Here is a 16,316-nt window from a genome sequence, read left to right as displayed (position 1 = left end):
TCTGAAGAACCTAGGGGCAGGACAGGAATAAAGACGCAGACGTAGAGAATGGACTTGAGGACACCGGGAGGGGAAGGGTAAGCTGCGACAAAGTGAGAGAGTAGCCACTTCGTGGATATATATACACGACCTAATTTAAAATAGATAGCTAGTGGGAAGCAGCCGCATAGCACAGGGAGATCAGCTCAGTGCTTTGTGGCCACCTAGAGGGGTGGGACAGGGAGTGGGGGAGGGAGACACAAGAGGCAGGGGTTATGGGGACATATGTATACATGTAGCTGATTCACCTTGTTATACAGCAGCAACTAACACACCAGTGTAAAGCAATTATACTCCAATAAAGATGTTAAAAAAAATAAACCCTGTAGTGTTCAGTTCTGTAAAATGGGTGTATTAACAGAACAATCTTCAGGGGCTTGAATGAATGACAAATGAGATGGATGATGCAGTTAGAGTATAAAGCAGTTCCTGGCACATAGTATCAATTCAATTAAAATGATCTCTTCTCCTTATAAGTATTACTTGATAATTCTTAACCGATTCAATTTTTTAAATAATTCCTTGGAGAGTAATTTTGTAACGATTTGACAGGCATTGTAATCTTTCAAACAGGACAGGCTGTCAGTGGACTTGAGGAAACCTCAAGAGCAAAATTGCAACAAACCTTTGCCTAGTAACAGTTTTCAGCTTAAGGAAAAGTATGTTCAACAGAAGTATATTCTGTGAATATTAGAATTTTGACATAACCAGTTGATGACATAATGGGCATATATTTATAACTAAAATCTCCTCAGATTCCAGTTGAGTCAGTTCTGCTACCAGCTTGTTTTGAAAATGCAAAGGTGGTCCAATTCAACTGATAGATTAGGGAATAATGAGTTTATTGTGAATAGTGTTTACTCCTGGGCTGCTCAGTCTGGGTGATGCTGGAAGTAAGCACAAAAGCGGCACTCAGCTGACCCCAGCTTTGTAGGAATACACAAAACACACGCTATTCAAACATCTACTAGGCACCTCAGTTCACTGTCTCTGAAATGAGCCACACCCACCCTAATTTAGTGTTGCAGCTTTCCTTTGGATGTAAGATCCTCCTCCTTCCAAAGAAACCACAACTCTTCTGGCGCCCACTTCCACGGACGACCGTCTGCAGTTTTTTGAGATAAAGTACTATACTTACATGCATACATGTATTTCTTAATCATTTAACATCTGTCAAACTGTGCTACCATTTTCATATTAGGTTCCTAACTTTATTTTTCACATCAATAATACATAATAATAATAAAATAATGCCAATAGTAAAGTTTTTCAGTGTCGTACCTAACCCTCATTTCCCCCATAAGCCCCCCTGGTTTCTATTGTGTGATTTTCCACAGCAAAGTGATTTTTAGAAATGAATATGTTGTTCCAGCAGAAATGACTGTATAGTGAAGGTACACATTCCCCAATTTTGAACTATGTTTCCGCTTACAAGAAAAAGATGATAATTTTTCTGTCTGAAGTTTATTTTGCCTGTGGAGTGAGCATTTACTTCATTGTCCAAGATATAACTTGTACATGTATTCAGGAGTAGAGTATAGAATACAGTAGAAAGTCAATTATCTCCCTGTTAATAGTTTGACACCTCATTCTTAATAATTAGCTGAATCTTGCCTAACATAAATAGTACCTTGTTGTTTAAACATCTCTATGGATACTTAAGAGGTTAGAATCAAGCGCAGGTAGGTATTCATAACCAGTAAACCCATAGTTAACAATTTTGCATTCTTCTCTCAAACAGAAAAAACAATTTAACGATTTAATTTTAATAATGTAAGTTAGCAATCTCCAAACTACTTCAGTTTTAAAGCTCATGAGCTTCTTCTCCCAGGACTTAATTACATAGATACTTATTTCACTTTCAGGAAAAAACATTTTCCGTCTTAGTGCTGTTATACATCGATGTTGAATGGGTTCATGCTATTAAGCAGATGCTGGCATTTTCAATGTGGCGTTCGAATGCTTGTCACTAAATTCCAGACTGCATGATTAATTTTGATCATGGTTCAGTATCCACCCTAGCCAGCATCCCAGTTAGTCCACTGGTATTTCATCTAATAAGTGATAAAAATAAATAAATAAAAAAGCACTTCCATGGGACCTTTATTCTGTTTAAGAAGTGATGTGTGTCATGTATCCAAAAAGGCCAACTAAAGTGTTACTTTTCTTTCTTAAAGCTGCTGACTGTATACTCAGATGTACCTGTTTTTTAAAAATCATATATGCTTTCCTGTTATTCTTACCACTAGGGCTGAGAAATGTCTATGTATGTTTTCTATTTAAAAAGTAGGTGGATAATGGTGCTTTTGGTGTCCTGTTCTTTTCACTTTGGTCCTGTGTCTTAGGAAGAGATCTGTTTCTTCAGGAAAATGTTCTAGAAGCATTTGTGCTGACAGTGTGCTAGTATCATTTTATTCCAATTTACACATAATAGGGTGAAACAATTTTACGACTCCATGTATACTCTATTGCGGTGACAGTATAAGCGTTGATTAGCTCATCGGAGATCAAACTCTTTAGTAAGTTACCGACAGATGCAGTTTTAAATCTAAGAAGTAGGTCAGGTTTATTACCTACATCAATCCTTTAATATAGTAGGGCAGAGACTTAAAGGTGAAGAAAGAGAGCATTTGTGTGCAGGAATGAGTTGACAGACACAATACAAAAATAAGTCTTATCCGCCAGAATATTCCTCATTTAAAAAAACTGAACATTGCATTTCAAGGTAAGGGCCATACACATTAAAGGCTGCCCTGTGTAAAGTGTGATTGTGCTGCTTATCGTGATTATAAAGACAGGTTTTCAGGATATGTAGTCGGGAACAATAAACATCATTCTTTTCATGCTAATACAGCTCTGATAACTAAATAAATATCAGTGCTTTTAATTTTGCTTTTAATATGACCTCTGATTTAGAATATACATATATTTGCCGCCTGAAAGGTGAGCCCATTATAGTTATATGTAAACCAAATCATTCTCAGAAGTTCCCACAGATTTTGATGCTTTTCTGAAACTCTCAAGTGAGTATTTCTGTTAGATCATCAGTTCCACATTCAATCTCTCTTGCACTCTCTTAGCACTATATTTTTCACTGCTGTTAGTAAAAATAAATTTAGTCCCAAAATAAAACTTAATGAAATAAACAAATAAAAAAACATGCTCTAGCTTTCACTTTTAGAAGTGTACTTACTTGGATTTCAGAGGAAAGAGTATTACAATTAAAATAGTCCCTCTGCCCCTTACTGATTAAATAATGAATGGTGGAAATAAAGAAAATAGAGGGATTATTTCCATGAAAAATTAGGAGTTTGCTATCTACATCAATAAATTATAACATGATCACAAAACTTTTTTTCTTTTCTTGATCCCCTTTTGCATTTATGATAAACCACTAAAAAGAAAAAAAATAAATGTTCCAGATTAAAACACTTAACATCTACATATGCTAATTATTAGTTTTAAAGAACTAAAATAATAAACTGGGCCAAAAATGAGATCCAAAAGAGTCGTATCTCATAATTAAAACATATGAATCCTAAACATGCTTTCTTGGCCAATCATGCCATTTCTATGGATATACCATAAAATCAGAACGCCCCCACATATTCCTATTAATATTTCCATCTTGGCCAACTTGGTGAATTCAGAAAGCCAAAATATGACAAAAACTTCACATATACAGCATATGAGTTGGGCCCACACTTTAGCATGTTACTCTTTCCAAATTCTGATATATGCTCCTAATACAAATGGCAGGTATAGTTTGAAAGTAACACTATAAAAAGCTGAAAAAAAAGAGAGCAGAAATGCTATTGGACATTAATGCTTATAACTGTAAAAATGTGACATACTTTCTCTTTTTAGGTAGAAGGGCTGTATAGGTCGGTCCACACTTGCAAATATATGTGTGTGTTTTGTTGTTACTGTTGTTCTGTCCAAAAGTGTCCATCAAGGTCATAAACTTGAGAGGCCATCTGTTAAAAAGTGCTGACACACCCCATTACAAACCAAACCACAGACATTTTCAAAGCACTAAAGTTTGTACTTATTTGGCTGGACAATATTTCTGAAATAAATTAATAAGTTCCTATGAATCAATCAACATCTCTAGTCTGTATATCATCCATCTATTCCACAAACATCAGATTCATGGTCTGTCAAAGACAGTTGCCAGATTATAATCTTAGTTAAGTACCATCGTTTAAAAGAATGACAGGGAGACAAAAAGGAGAGGGGAATTATTAGAAGTAAAGTATTTGTGGGGATTGGGGTAGATGTTAGCCCAGAGAAATACCTTTCAGGATAACATATGTTCTTAATTTAAGTTTGTCTCTTCCTCTGACTTGTTGTTTTTCTTAAGCAATATTTAATTGGTTTCTAAGGCAATTCATAAATTCCCTCCCACAACTATTGCTGCCTGGTATTTATGCCCCTTTGGTTGCTGTTAGATATAGAAAAATAGAGTTTCATTTTGCTTACTACATCAAATGTAATAGAGCTAAGACAGTTTCTATTCAGCTTTCTAGAATTCAGCATCTGATTATTTAGGCTTTACTTCTGTGCCCAATAGTTTGTTTTATTTCTAGGACAATAACTACATGAAAAGTGGACCATTTTTAATGATGGTAGCAGAATCCTTGAAGTAGAAGTACATGAGGCACTGAACAAAATGCTTATTCCCGGGCTCCAGCACTGCCCTATTGAACCAGACACGTAGGGTCATAAATCTGCAATATTAACAATTTTCCCAGTTGATTCTTAATTCCACTAATATTTGGAGATGAATGCTTTCAACAATTTCACAGCTCAATGAAATTTCCACTGTAGGCTAACAAGCAAAACCCAAACAGAGAGAATAAAGCATCCTTCTATTTGTTAGTCACACTTTGGTGGAAGCAAGAGAAAACACTGGCTAAATGAGGTTTTGGAAGTGTGCCTGGCTTTTATTAATTCCTGCCATTTTTCCTCTATTGTTATGAAGAATAAAAATGTGATGACCTGAACTTTGGGTCCATTATATAAACATAATTTTTGAATCCATTTGTGAAAAACTATCATAACTAGTGAAATGGAGACACATTATATGCATTTTTCCTTGTATCAGTCAGATATTAATTGTCACATATTAGGAGTACATCAATTATTGTTTTGAATCAGGAGCAAAAAAAAAAAAAAAAAGAAAACAAGAGATGATCTCAGGAAGAAAAAGGGTATGACCAATAGTTCAGAAAATAAATACAATAACTAGAAACTGCTATAATTGGGATATGGACAAAGTGCTATGGGAATGATGTATTAACTCAGCTCTTGTGGGCAATAAAGAAAGGGAACAATAGAGGATCTTTGAGGCATGAGTTGGGTCTTCTTTAGGCAAAGAGATGGTTATGAGCAAAAGCATGAAGGTATGGAAGTAGGGTGCATTCAGAAAAACAGGTTAGTGTGGTTCACTTATAAGGTACATGGAAATTCATGTTAGAAAGTGAGGAGGGAAGGATCAGGTCTGCTGTGTGTTTTTGTGTCTATGTTTGAGCTGGGTTTAGGTAGTGCATTCACAAAAGAGTTGACATAAAAGCTGTCTAGAAAGATGAATAGGATTTTACCACCAAACAATGAAAGCACACTCTGACTGAAGAAACAGCATGAGTTAAAAGCACAAGAACATTAGACTGTCCCTTGTCACTAGGGAACAATGTAGTCTCCCAGCCTTAGAATAATAGTGCATGTGGTAGGGAATGATATTATATAAAGTCGGAAACTAAGACTAAGGTTAGATTATAAAAAGCTACAAATTATGAGCTATGTTGTTTAGATGTTATTATAAATGGAATGAAATGGAATGGGATGAATGAATGAATGAAACAGAAATATTTAATAAAATATTTAAAAAGGGGAATAGTCAATCAAAGGTTTCTTCTAAAACTGTAATTATAGTAGTAGAATAGAAAATGGATTGAACCAAATAAGGGACTTTCATTTCCAGAAATGGTCTATTAAGTATTTTGGAAAAGCCACCCTCTGAGGATAAAGTGCCTATATATTTATAATATTTAATATATGTGTGTATACATTTAAAAACTGCTTGAACTACTATTAAAATAGTAAAGAATCACTAGTCCAGGAAGATAGAGGCTCAGAGAGGTAAGCTTGGAATTGAAGGACTTTTTTTTAAAGTTGTTTCCCAGTTCTATGGCAGCCATAGGTTGATGATGGTTTTTACAACCTTGTTAGATTAAGTAGACAAATATTGGTGTCTAAGCTAGCAGGTGGAGGAAAACCAGCATATCTCCCTTGCTTTGGGTAGGGATACTGAAATGCTGCATCTTAGGACTAAGTTTAAAAGAGAAACAGACAGGTCCTTTCAGGGACTTGCAATTCATCTCCAGAAGAGCTGAATCCGATTGTTGCTTCTCTCAGGTTAGAAAGAAAACCTATATCCCATGTACAAGAGGATAACAATATCAGATACCTAATTATTTCTACAAATAATTCTGCAAAACAAGGCCCAATAAAATAAAAATAACCAGGCACATTAGGAGACAAAGCCCATATGAAACAAATCGGCAGAAACAATAAGAAACAGAAGCAGACCTACTGATGGTCCAGATACTAGAGTGACCATCATAGATTTAAAAAGCAACCACTTTATTATGTTAAAGAGGATAAATGACAAAGTGGCAGAATATTGGCAGATCTAGAAATTGAAAAAAAACTAGTGGAAATTTCAGAACATAAAAATACAATAATCGAAGTTAGGAATGCAGTGGATGGGATTAACAGCAGGTTAAATAGAAGTGACAAAATAATTAGTAAATTGGATGACAACTTAGAATAATGAATGAAGCAGAGAGAGACATAGGAAAGAAAGTACAAGGAGGAGATCAGCCATAAAATATACATACAGTAAGAAGAGAAGATCTAGAGAGAGAAAAGAGCAGCCATCCTATCTGAACAGATAACAGCTGTGAACCTTCTGGAACTAATGAAAGTTATCAAGTTATGAAGCCAAAGATTCAAGAAATAAGATGTGAATAGGAACTTTACAAAAGAAGACATGTAAGTGGAAAATAAACATACTCTCTTATTAATTAGGAAGATGCAGATTAAAGTCACAATGAAATAATACTTCCCATGTGTAAGACTGGCTAAAATTAAAAATACTATCACAAGTGTTGTCCAATATGTGGATCATTAAAATTCTCACACAATGATGGTTGGAGTATAGATTGCTTCAACCTCTTTAGAAAATGTCTTTACATTATCTGCTAAAGTTGAACATATGTGTAACCCACAGCCCAGAAATTCCACTCTTTAAAAAGTACCCACTATAAATGTAAGTACATGAGCTTGAAGAAATATGTATGTAAATGCTAATAGTGGTATGATTTAGAATCAATAGTGTAAACAACCCCCATACTCATTAATATTGTAATAGATAAATACATTGTAACATATTCATGTATGGATTACTATACAGTATGCAAAATGAGTCAAATATAGCTTCCCACAACAACAATGATGAATCTCACAACCATAATGTTAAGTGAAAGAAGCCATATATTTCTGTTAGGACAAAATTAAAAGAACAGGAAAAAACTAGACCATGACTAGGTGGTAAAACCAAGGGAGTGATTATAATATTAAATGTCAGGATGATGGTTCCTTTGGAGATAAGGAAGAAGTAGTGACGAGAGAAGGTAGGAAGCAGCTTCTAGGCTATACATTCTGATCTATTTATTGATTTGAGTAGTAGTCACAGGGATGTTGTCTTTATGATAATTCATCATTTTGATTTTTGTTTTGTGCGTTTTTCTCTGTGATATTTCATAGGCAGACATATTTTAGAAAATGTATTGGTAACAGCGTAGTTTTCAGACTGGGAGACCAACTGCATGTTTAAATTTTTTTAAATGTCCTTTCAACATTTCAAGACTGTCAGATACTAGCTAAGTTTAAAATCATTTCAAATAATCAAAATAAGTTTATTCTTGCTTATTAGGCAATCATTAATTTAATTTAAAGTATGTGTATCTGCTTAAGGAATTTTGTTAAAGTTCGTTGATTTTTTTTCACGTCCATTAGAATTTCTTTTCTTAAATGAATTTTCCTTACCTCTAATAAAATTTTCACCTAATATGCTAGATCAGCCTTTCCCTTTACTAACTTGCCTTTGACTTTATCTAGTAATCCCAAGTAGTTTTCTTGCTCTAAAGGTCTAGATATTTCACAAACCTGTCTTCAAATTTATAATGAGTAAAGAATTTAGATATTTTCTTTCAATTTTAACTACAGAAGTGTCATTTAAAAAAAATTGATCCTAAAACATGGTTTTTATTCTGTCATTCTTCTGCTCAGAAACTTTCAACATTTCAGCATGGCCTATAGGGTAATAATACATAATTACATGACCAAAGAACTAAACAGGATCTTCAGATCATCCAGCCCACCTCCATCACTTCAGATAAGATAACTGAAACCCACAGATGTCATGGTACGAGGCCATGGATGTCATGGGAATGGTATAGAAATAGGGTTGCCTTTTTTTCTGTTCTTCTGTACTTCATCAAAAAGCAAATTCCAGATTCTAGAATTTAAGATCTTCCAAATTCAAACCCCACACTGCTTTTTTCAATGTCCCATCCCCACCAACACACATCATATCCTTATAATACAACCAGCTATATCTACTATATTCCTAATGTTTTTGTCTAAGCAAGTATTTCTTTAGCTTATCTGATTGGATGAAGATTTTGATTTCATGATACCAGCTGATGTTCTTAGACCACAATACACAGAAGTAATTTTGCTTAAAATTGAATATATCGGAAGGAAATAGAATAGCTCTGAAAATAAGGGAATCCTACAACAAGATCTCAGTAATAACAGGATTTAGGACAGCTTTGGCAACGTAAGGAAGAAGAAACTCATAGGAATTCTCTCCAATTTTCCACATAGGGACGAACCAGGGCCAACCATTTTCTATCCCTGTGTCTCTTTGTTTAAAATTCAAACATAGCAGAAGGGCAGTCTTATCGGTGTAATTTGGGTCACATGTCTACCCACTCTTGGTTCAGGAAGGTGAGTTACTGCCATTGACAGATCCAGCAAAACTGCAGAAAAGTGGGGATGAGGGAAGACCACAGTTCGCTAAAGGAAAATCAAATCGAGGAGCTCCTACCAGAAGACGGAAGCAACAGTGGGAGTCAAACATAACAGATGTCTATAAAAGTCATCTAATCCAAACCGACTAACGAGTTCTACCATATATCTCTTCCTTAGAAATTCCCAATTTAGAAATTACAATTAGTCAAGCCCTATAATTTACACCTTTATAACTCTTATTATTATTATTTGCACATTAGCCTAGTAGGCAATGCAGTTACAGAAACCAGGTAAAGAAAGGAAAAAAGTTAGTTAACAGCTAAATCCCTAAGTGATAAAATATCTTTTCATAGTCTAATCAAGATGTAAGCTTAAAAATAAGTGTAAGAGACAAAGAAAAGAAACTTAACTTTTAAGCTTAACAAAATGAGGGAGATTCTTTTCACCTTATTCTTTCCTGGCCTTTCCCTTTAAACTTTCACTGCAAATATTTGGTTAATTCATTCACCTCTTGCTTTGGTAGAGGAGAATCCCTCATAAATCACAACTGCCTTGCCCAGCCGCTCCTGCTTTTTGAAACGGGGCTTTGGATGCTATCCTGTGCTGTCCACAGCACTCCAGATGGGTCTGGGAATGGTGCCACGAGCCTTACTTATTAACACAACATGATTTTGTGGCCTTATGTGGGAGCATTATACAGCACTATAGAGCTGAGATGACATTTTTTAGTCACAATAATGATGACATATGGCACTGTCTTCATAACCCTTCCATTTGGGAGAAAACAATTTTCTACTTATTTTCTTAAAATATAGGGGCTGAGTGACTGTTGCAGCTTCTGAAATGGACACTCAACACTAATGAGCTCTAGCCTACGGTGACCTATTCAGAATGGAAGGCTCAGAGTGTGACATTCTGTTTAAGTGGGCTAAATGATTGGACATTAGTCACAGGAGTTTAAAGGTCTGAAGAGATGGCAAAATATTATTAATTCAATATATCTTTAATGCTAAAAAATATGGCCAGAGGGACCCTTTGACAATTTCTTGGGCTATCAGAATACCTAATTGGAGATTAATCTCTAATAACCTCTTAATACCATTCAGAAGTTTAAATGAAGTCCAAACAAGAAAGAAATTGTCAGTTCAGTAGTGTCATTTACAGCTAATGCTACGGAAAACTATTTAATTCATTACAGAGGCAGAGAGACCCATTTTCAATTTTTGCCCTATTTCTATCTGGCCAATTAAATATAGTGCTGGCTAAACACAAAAATTAGAAAATGGGAACGCCTGCACTGAGCATTAACTTCTTTAAAGACCTTCTGGACTGATGCTTCAGGTTTCAGGCTAGCCATCAATTCCCCCAAGGGCTGCCTTCCTTTGCAGTTCAGGCTAAGTTAGACCCTGGCATTCTTTATAACACTTAATAGAAATGAAGCTGTGTTTTTTTTTTTTTTTTTTTTAACTCTGTCACCTCCCACAAAAAACAAACTCCATGGGAACAGGTGATTTATCTTGCTTACCAATGTATCCCAGCACATGGAAAAGTATCAATACCTGGCTTGCTAAACAGATAGGTTCTTTTTCACTGAAAAAGAATGAATGAAAAAATATATGAATGAGTGAATATACATGGAGGCCTGATTTTGAAATCTATCATGAATGTTTTATAATTGCTCCTGTCCTACAAATATTAATACTCTACTAGCACATAGTTTTGGAAGAATGAAAGAACTTTTTACACCATCTACAATTTCCAGCCCTTTAGAAAAGCTGTATCTGAGGGTCATGAGGTTCTATCATTCCACTGCTCCTCCATGTGTGATCTCACATTTAGCTCAGGAAATAGGTACAAAAGGAATGCAGCGAACAGACCCCAACATTCTTAATATTTGTTCTCCAAATTTGTTTAGTCAGCCTGGTTTCTTAGCACTCCTTGCTTTATCTTCTTTTAGTCTGTAAGGAAGCTGTCCTTGGTTTCTGAAGTTAGGAGCCCCTGGGAAGTCACACATTACAGGGAAAGACCAATGTAATAGAGTTTGACCCTATTTTTGGATAGTGGACCACCAACTTTTTATTTTTGATTGAAGTATAGTTGACTTACAATGTTTTGTTAATTTCTGCTGTACAGCAAAGTGATTCAGTTATATATATATATATATATTCAGTTATACATATATATATTATTTTTCATATTCTTTTCCATTATGGTTTATTACAGGAAATTGAATATAGTTCTCTGTGTACAGTAGGACCTTGTTGTTTATCCATTCTATATATAATAGTTTGCATCCGCTAACCCCAAACAAAAATATGGAATGCTTCATGAATGTGTGTGTCATGCTTGTGCAGGGGCTATGCTAACCTTTTCTGTATTGTTCCAGTTTCCGTATATGTGCTGCCTAAGCGAGCATACCACTGACTTCTCTTAAGCCTCAGTTTCCCCTTTCCTGTTAGCTCCGCATCCGGACAGGCTGATAAGAAAGTTTATACATGTCCCCTGCATGGCCCTTTTGAAATATTCCAACCTCACAAATCACAAACCCAAACCTAGCAAATTCCCTAATCTCACCCTCTAACAATGATAAAGGCCCAACTTTATCTGGGACCTGTCTGTGTGCCCCCACCCCTGCCCTTCCCAGTGATCCCTTGTACAAGTAATCAACTCTCTTTCCAATTCTCTCAAGTTCTCCACATCCTATGTATTAACTTGAAGGTGGTCCAACCCAAGTACATTGGGTGATCACAAAGTAGCCAGTCTGATGTAAATTGTTTTCACTGTTGGCCTGCTTTGTACCTCAAAATAGTTTGGGTACATTTGATGAGTTTATCTCTAGGTAGCCCTTGTTAAAAGCCAGATCTGACATATGATTGCATATTTGTTGGTTACACTGAGAGAGATTCTAAAGGAAAAGGTTTTAAACAATAAAATGTTAATATAACACATGGGCTAAAAGACCCATGGGAATCATCTGGAGCTGGGCCCTGGGTACCTGGGAAGACTGTGCAAAAAGATAAGAGTGTTGTCAGGAAAGGAGTAAGAGGAGATAGGAGGTTTTTTCCTCAATTTACTGTTTTGCTCTAGCTATCCCTAAGTTACTGATATTTGGGGAATTTATATTAAAGGCTTTGCAAAGGCCTGGCTTCTGGGTCACATGCTAATATGCATACTTTCTTTCTTCCTTCCTCCCTTCTTCTCTTTCATCCTTTCTCTTATACATTTTTAATTTCTTAATTTCCAAGTTTCACTTACTGTTCAAGTTCTAGAATGGTAAAGAAAGGACATAATGGTGGCACAATGTGAAGCATTGGCCAAGGAGCTATTTACCCTTTTGGCAACAGCAAATTTTTCACTTGCTGCCTGAACCCTCATGAGTCTATCATTTCCCAAATGGAAGTTGCTTTGTGGGACCATAAGAAAAAAGATGTCAAATGTGTGGCTTAGTGGCTTAAAATCAGGTAGAATCAAGAACAAAACAAAAACAAAAACAAACTTGTGAAGAATATTTACCAAAACATGTACTTCAGCTGTGATCCCTCTTAGACAGTCTAACATCACTGACATTAGACGAGCCCTGCCTATATGCCCTAGTAGGCACCAAACCCTGCTGAGAGCTTCTAGAAACAAGATTGTTTGGGAGGATAGAGCATGCCTAAACAAATTAACCTCTGCCCACGTAACATGGCAAGGGGAACTGCTATTTGTCTTCTTGTGGGAGCAAAGATGGTGGCATTCTAACATTGACATTAAGAGATGACAGGGAAGAATTTCACACGTGACACAAAGATGCCAAAGAAGAAAACAACATGCCACTGTGGATAGAAAATAAGTTGGAACAAAGAAGGTTGAGCAAACGCTGACATAATGTCCAGAAAATCAGATACACCTAGAGGAGATGCTGGTAGAAATGGTGGGGGTGGAGTAAATACTGAATTAAGTAGTTTAATCCTAAAATAACTGAGTTTACATAGAATGGACCAAGACTATATGTCTAGCCCTCAGGAAAAAGGAAAACTCAAGACAGAGACAAAGCAAAGTTGTAGAAAATAAGAATCACATTTTTTTCCCCTGCATATTTGAGTGACTGAGAAATATCATCTCCTATATCTCCAATTAACATATCTATGTTAGAAGCTAGCTTGTTAACTTTGTCTTAGAGAACTCTTTCAACCAAGAATTTACTGAAATAATCACTGACTATTTTACTAAATAACATTCTGAAAGCAAAATAAGCAAGTCACCAAGGACAAATCTTGTCCTCTGGTAGATTCTGCATAAATGATTTCTGTTAGCTTCCTTTCATCAAGATTTTTGCCAATTAATTCATAAATATTAGCATTTCATTAATTGCACCAATATTAACATTTCATGTCAGTGGGGATTTTTAGGCAAATTTCTAATTACATTCAAAAAGTAAAACAAGGAAAAGGTTTTCTAATAATGCTGGTATTAGCAGGCACTAGAATTAGTTTTGTCTTGAGTACACATACATTCTAGTATGAAAATCTGTTGCTCTGAGTTTTAATGCTCAATTTTATGGGTATATTATGAATAACACATACTGAGTGCCATTAATTGGATAATGAATTTCAATGCTTAGGATGAATTTAAGAAGCAATCCATGCATCTTATGAATCTCTCTTTTTTTTTTAAATCAACAGAAAATCAATTCCCAGGAAGTAAAATATTTTCTGCATGCTTATTTAAGTAGTAATCTATAATTCAAGTGAATTATAAGCATAATTCAAGTATATTTTTGTTTCAATTATTTTTTCCAAAAGAATTTTTTTCCTATGGTATAACAAAGCAGGGAGGTTTTATGAGAAAACTCATCTTGTTTTTAATTTTAATAAGAATTCAAATAGACACTTCTACTATTTTGAAATTTTCTGGATATTATAATATTGAACTTTATGTAATTTACCATAATTTAATTGGTTTTACATATAAACTGTTTTCACACTAGCAACATGCTACAGGAATTAAAATAACAATTCATTTGTTTAATAATCCCTTTATAGAAACTCCTGAGGTCTAATGAGGTTGGAATCTGAGAAGCAGCAGCTATGGGGTTTCAATTGGCATTTTGTTTATTTTATCCCTGGTCAGATTCATTTTAAATTCCCTGGGGAATCCTCAAATAACTTAAGGGAAAATTTGATGATGAATAACAAGCATAAAGGTAACTTTTGAATTATGTCTGCATTTGACCTAAACCCTCATTCATTCTTAAGAGTATCAAGTTCTTTTTGTATCACTTTTTTCCTTAATTTTGTGACTATTTTCCTGAAATCTAAAAATCACTCAATAGGAAGTAATTAGAATTATTTCTCTTAAAATATTTAAAGAACACGAATATCCTTCTGAAATCCCCCTTCCATATTTTTCTACAGCAACACTAGCCTTTCATCCACCTAATCTTTGAGCATCCTGAGGTCTTTCTCACCTTAAATCCTTTACACATGCTATTCCTTTCCTCTAGCTAATTCCTAGTGTTTAAAATCTCGCTGGGAAAACTCCCCTTCCTCAGAGTCTTTCCCTAACTCTTTCATATGAATTAGATAAATCTGTTCCTCTCTTTGATGACATCCTGTTCTTTATCTTCTTGGCATTTATTAAATTTGAATTATGTATTTTTTGTGTGTATTTATTCTATCCATACCTACTTCTCAGACTAGATTAAATCCAAGAAGACAAAGACATTGCCTGTTTTGGTTCACTGATGTTTATTTGGGTTTGGAAAATAATTGGAACTCAGAGAATGAATGACTGAATGAAAGAAATGCATTTGCCTACAAGAAGACCTGACTTCATAAATTTCATAGAATCCAACGTAGCATCGTTATACCATAACACAATAATGGATATTCACAATGATGTTCTGAGCTCTCTAGAATAAAGTTAAATTATATTCAACACATTTTGTTTAAGAAGGCAGGAAATATATATCTAAAATAATGTCCATAAAAAATTTAAAAACAATAATGAAGGGGAAGGCTCCAGTTATGGGGAAATGTACATATTGTAATACACACACACACACACACACACACACACACACATCCATATAACCAGCTGTATATACATTTCACATTATTAGGGTCATTTTCCCCTTCAAAATCTAAATACTGACTCCTGAAGGAAATTCAGTTAACAGTGTACAGCTCGAAAAGCTCTTCTTGAACTTTAATTTTAGCAGCAGTTTATTACGTAGCAGCTCCAGAGAAGACTATAAATTTATAAACAATAAGTGAAACTTCTATCCTGGTCAAATACCGCAAACCTAATGCTTCTCATTTTTTACCAATTAATAATTCCAGATTTCTTATGTAGGAAGAGAAAAAGATGCCAAAAGTGGAAAACCCATGCAGTGACTGCCTCCTTTGGATCCCTGTGTTACGAAAAGTTGGTATCTGCCATACTGATTGACTGAGAGCAACAGAAAACCCCCGAGGCCTTCTGGTTCAGTTGGGATTGTAATGATAGACTAGCAAGATAAAAGCCTGCCAGAACATTAGCTTTGACTGTATGACAATGCCCTCCTCAAGAAGATATGATGCCGTGTGCATGAATATAGATTGAAAATGTGGATCCTGACAGCAGCGCTGATTTCACTCAGAAAGCCTCTATGTTGGGAGGATGCTGTGTCTGCTCAGGGTTAGGATTCCAGCAATATGTGAAAAATTCATTTTCTCAGCTGGAAATATTCATGTGTCTAGTTGTACAAGTGGTAAATTTGGGGTCCATACTAATGCTGAAGTTTGAGAGAAAGAGAAAGAGAGACGTGTGGATATCTGACCCTATTTGGAGTGAGCAGGTACTTCTTGGCCTAACGCTGGGGCATGGAAGAGGATCACACACTACTTAGAAATAAAATTTCTTTTCAGGATTCCTTGAAGTTCTTCTTTCCAAATGCGCCCTGATGCCATGAAGTAATTCATTTTCCTCTATTCTACAGTAGAACTGATATAGTTGTCATCTTTTTTTTATTTCTCTGATTCTCTCCTTCTGACCCCACAGAGCAGAAAATTTACCCTCTCCAGAGGTGCAGATAGATTTCCTTTTTTTTTTTTTTTTTGGTACGCGGGCCTCTCACTGTTGTGGCCTCTCCCATTGTGGAGCACAGGCTCCGGACGCGCAGGCTCAGCGGCCATGGCTCACGGGCCCAGCTG

The 16,316-nt window shown here is 35.5% G+C and overlaps 1 non-coding gene across 1 annotated transcript; it reads right to left on the bottom strand.

The window, feature by feature from the left end:
- Window positions 1–11,450: 11,450 nt before the first annotated feature.
- On the bottom strand, window positions 11,451–11,557 carry LOC117311974 (U6 spliceosomal RNA). The gene has a single exon (XR_004526163.1). It is a non-coding gene; the product is annotated as a U6 spliceosomal RNA (small nuclear RNA).
- Between the last annotated feature and the right edge of the window lie 4,759 nt (window positions 11,558–16,316).

The sequence above is a fragment of the Tursiops truncatus genome, chromosome 3, assembly GCF_011762595.2.
Source record: "Tursiops truncatus isolate mTurTru1 chromosome 3, mTurTru1.mat.Y, whole genome shotgun sequence".
NCBI lineage: Eukaryota > Metazoa > Chordata > Mammalia > Artiodactyla > Delphinidae > Tursiops > Tursiops truncatus.
This window is presented reverse-complemented; position numbering and strand designations above follow the sequence as displayed.